Source organism: Phaseolus vulgaris, chromosome 8 (assembly GCF_051622355.1).
Source record: "Phaseolus vulgaris cultivar YP4 chromosome 8, ASM5162235v1, whole genome shotgun sequence".
In the NCBI taxonomy this organism is placed as follows: domain Eukaryota; kingdom Viridiplantae; phylum Streptophyta; class Magnoliopsida; order Fabales; family Fabaceae; genus Phaseolus; species Phaseolus vulgaris.
Genome location: NC_143505.1, coordinates 16,512,629 through 16,517,648, shown reverse-complemented (window position 1 = coordinate 16,517,648; position 5,020 = coordinate 16,512,629). Strand labels below are relative to the sequence as shown.

The 5,020-nt window shown below is 21.8% G+C and overlaps 1 long non-coding RNA gene across 1 annotated transcript; it reads right to left on the bottom strand.

Annotated features, from left to right (window-relative positions):
- Positions 1-1,680: 1,680 nt before the first annotated feature.
- On the bottom strand, positions 1,681-2,499 carry LOC137826036 (uncharacterized). The gene is made up of 2 exons (XR_011083396.2): positions 2,386-2,499; positions 1,681-1,974 (listed from the first exon to the last, which is right to left on the bottom strand). It is a non-coding gene; the product is annotated as an uncharacterized LOC137826036 (long non-coding RNA).
- Between the last annotated feature and the right edge of the window lie 2,521 nt (positions 2,500-5,020).

Genomic DNA, 5,020 nt, shown 5'->3' with positions numbered 1-5,020 from the left:
AAGATGAAATTCATAATGTATTAGGAACGAAAACACACATAACTTATATCACCTAAAAATTTAATGAAACAATAATAGGGTAAATTCCCTATCTAGCACCATTTAGACTTTTATTTCCCTAACTAGCACCCTTTTGTTTTTATTTCCCTATCTAGCACCCTTTTGTTTTTATTTTCCTATCTAGCACTCTTTTATATTTTATTTCCCTATCTAGCACCATTTCAAAAATAAAAAAATGAATAATAATTTATTTATTTATTGATAATTTTAATTTTGAATGCATTAAAAAATAAATATTTTTAATGTTTAAAATAGTTAGAAATATAATTAATGAATAAAGAAATGAGTTTTTATAAATAAAAAAAATTAAAATGTTTAGTTTAATTTTTTTTTAAGAATGAAGAAAATAAAAAATTAAACCCTACAACAACATAAAAGTTGAATCTATAAACATAAATTACTATTTATTTTTATTATTATTGATGATGTAATCATGTTAATTTCAAGTAAAAAATACATGACATAATTACAAAAAACCCAAAGTCAATTAGTATTAATTAATAGTGGATACACAAGTAATATTGAAGTGTTTATCCTAAATGCAAAATCTTAAAAAGAAAAACTAATGCAAATGTTACACTTAATGCTTAAAAATGAGAAGCAAAAAATGAAAAAAAAAAAAAGAGTCTAGAAAATAAAAACAACAACAATAAAAAAAAATGGTAGAAAAATAATAATAACTAAAAACATAAAAGATATAAAATAAAGGCAAAACAAATTAAGATAAAGATAAAAGATATAAACATAAATCCAAATAAGATAAATATAAGAGATATAAGACGATACTAAATAAATATATGTTGATCATAAAAGTGAAAATAAATTAAAGATGATAATTCATTTAATATTTTTTTCAATGGTACATTAAATAGTTTGTGCGAAATGAAACATAATTAATGACGAGAAATGCACAATCCAGTAATGTTGGGACATATTCTTTATGTGTGTCTTGATGTTTGACAATATGAACATTTTTTTTTCTCGATCATGTTGTTCTTTTTATGTCCATATCAGTCTTTATTTAACTTTGTTTTTTTTATAATTATGTCCTGTATTTTTTACTTGAAATTAACATAATTACATCATCAATAATATTAAAAATAAATACTAATTTATGTTTATATATTCAACTTTTATGCTGTTGTAGAGTTTAATTTTTTATTTTATTCATTCTTAAAAAAATAATTTTTAAACTAAACATTTTAAATTTATTACTTTTTTATTTTTATTTTGTAAAAACACATTTCTTTATTCATTAATTATATTTCTAACTATTTTAAACATTAAAAATATTTATTTTTTAATGCATTCAAAATTAAAATTATCAAAAAAATTTAATTTATTATTTTTTAATTTATTTTTGAAATGATGCTAGATAGGAAAATAAAAAATAAAAGGGTGCTAGATAGGGAAATAAAAACAAAAGAGTGTTAGATAGGGAAATAAAAACAAAAGGGTGTTAGTTAGGGAAATAAAAGTGTAAATGGTGCTAGATAAGGAATTTACCCACAATAATAAGTTAAAATGATAACTGTGGACCACATATAAATTTTCAAATAAAACGCTTAGTTTTAATTATGTTATTAAATAATTATATTTTAAAATACGAAAGAAGGGAAATGACGAAGATTAATCTCAAATTGAATATGGATAATCAAATTCAAGCACAATACACAAATTTCTGACTAATCAAAGTTTGAATGCAAAGTTGGGATGTAAAGTTTATTGTATTTTCATTGACGGAAGACTTAAGTTATGTGAAACAGCAGCATATGATAATCCCAGGAACCACTCCTTCACATGTACCCCCACGCTTGAAACCCTGGCGAACACAGCTCTGAGCACACTGTGTGTTACTAACACATTTCCCTTTTTGGCATTTTGTTCCTGGGAGATCAAAATCTTGTGCTAATCCTGTATTCACCACAAATATATTAAAAATGGAAAAAAAGTTATACATATGTCTCCACCAAAATAAATTACTTTTCTGATACGTGGATCTGATAATGGAGTTATAAAAATAATATCAAGATTTTATACCATCTTAGAATATGAATTAGGATTTAACTCAAGATTACATTGCCCATGTGTCTAAAATTGATATACCTTAATGAAAAGAAATTAACAGCAACTTTATAAATTTCTTAGAAAAAGTTAAAATTCATTTGAAAAAAATAACTTGTTGGGTCATGCATATCTAAAATCCAGAAGCTTATCTCCCACTAGCACACTAGAAACACTGAGAAGACAAAAAAATCATTTTTTCACTTGAATGTTAGATTGAAACTGCAACTTAAGAGATAAAAAGCCATTATTTCTCTTTACCTGAAGAAAAAAGCAAAGCAATGCATAAAAACCCCAAAAGAAAAGTTTGGTTGATGCGAAAAGCCATTCTGCAGAATTTTTTTCACCGCATATGCTTACTTAGAAGGCTGGTGTGAAGACTTCAAAGGATACAATGGAGATATATAGTGCCTCTACAATAAAATAATGTTACTTTATGAGATACTTTTATTTACACATTTTATTTCTTATTTTATTCTTTATTATGAAAAAACTTGAGATGAACAAAAGAGAAGAAGAAAGACAAAGGATATGAGAAAGAATATATCTTCTATTTTATATTCCTTATTTAAATCAAAGCATAGTAAATATACACCAGCAATATATCTAGTTAAAGACAAAAAATAAAACAAAGAGTCAATAAATGTTAGAATAAGAAAAGACAAAATAAAAGATAGACATATGTACAAATAGAAACAACTAAAAATTAGAAAAGACAAAATAAAAGATAGACATATGTACAAATAGAAACAACTAAAAATTAGATAAGACAAAATTAATATTAATTTCCTTCTAGAAGGCCTTGTATCCATCCATATTCTTTGTTACCCACTGCAAGATGGGAAATAAATATTGATGAGATCCAGCTTGGAACAAATACTCTCGAGAGATTAAGACTTTAAGACTACTTTGGTATAAATGTCAGATAATTACTCTATGGTAGAAATGGGAAACAAATGTATGAGACATTTCTTTAATTTTTTTTCCTAACAATGTGATTATCTATTTCTATGTGTTTCGTACGCTCGTGAAACACTGGATGATTTGTTACAATGGATCTTGTTGAGTCATTGTCACAATATAAAAGAGATGGTTGCTCAAAAGGAATTTTGAAATCTGGATGTTAATATTATTCATATTATTAATATTTATTAATGTTATAATTAATATTATTATTAACATTATATTCATATTATTAATATTTATTAATATTATTATTAATATTATTCATATTATTAATATTTATTAATGTTATAATTAATATTATTATTAACATTATATTCATATTACTAATATTTATTAATATTATTATTAATATTATTCATATTATTCATATTATTAATATTTATTAATGTTATAATTAATATTATTATTAACATTATATTCATATTATTAATATTTATTAATATTATTAGTATTAATATTATTAGTATTAATATTCATATTATTAATATTATATTCATATTATCAATATTATATTCATATTATTAATATTAATTTTGATATAAATATACATTTAGATATTTATTGTGTGTGTATAGTAGTTTTATTTGACTTGAGTAATATTACTTTTATCCGGATATAGATAGATAGAGAGAAAAAGGAAGAAATTATATAATATTAATATAACTTTAATACTATAAATACATATATATTGATTAATATATTTCTTTATTTAATCATTAATTTTTTAAAACTCATGGTTAAATTTAAATTTACTTTCATATTATATATATATATTAATATAAAATTATTTGATATCTTATTTTCAAATATAGGTTATTATAGGTAGTTGTGAAGTTTTTGTTAGATGGCTATATAGGTGCTTGTATCTTACACTTCTTTTCTGATTTGAGATTCTTGTATAAGGATTGAAATATCCTTAAAATGTTTTGTTTAATTTTTTTTATTCTTTGTCGATAAAAAAAATCTTATTTTCAAATATTTACTTACATAGATTAAAATTGATATAATGTATAATTTTTAAAATATTTTAAATTATAAATTATTTAATCACTTTGTCATTATGATTTATATATTAGTAGAAAGGGTTATTTAGTAACAACTTTTTACATAGATTTATGGAATAATTAATATAGTTTAAACTATAATGATATGCTAACTAGTAATCTGTATTAGAGATTTAATTAATAGTTAATGTAAAAGTCATCATTTTATGTTAAAAGATAATATTGTTTGTTGACAATATTCTTTACTATAACACACAAGTAAAACCAACTACCTATAATGAACTTAATTAAGTCAATATGATCGTAAAATAATAATTAATATGATAGTTTATTTTTATGTAATAGGTAATATGATCACTATGAGTATGACATATATTAAATTTGATTCATACTAATAGATAATATAATAAATTATGTTTAGATTCAAGTAGATTATAGATAAATTAAATGTGATTCATATGTTAATATTGTTAGTATCATTAATATTGTTAGTATTATTATTATTGTTAGTATTATTAATATTGTTAGTATTATTATTAATATTGTTAGTATTGTTAGTATTATTAATATTATTAATGTTGTTAGTATTATTAATATTATTAATATTGTTAGTATTATTAATATTGTTAATATTGTTAGTATTATTAATAATAATAAGTATAATAAAAATCATAATAAAACTAAAGAATTTGTTTGGTGTAGTGGTTAAATTTTACTTGGTAGTTGAAGGATTGTTGAAGGAACCTGGCTTCAAATCCCATTCACTGCTAATTTTATTTTATGGTGCTATGTAATTACATATGGAAAAAATTCGTATGTAATATTGATTTTACATACGGATTTTGATCCGTATGTAATAATCTGTATGTAATCAGGTCGAGTATTAGTGAGATACAATTTCAGAGCATAAAATCTTCGTGCATCTG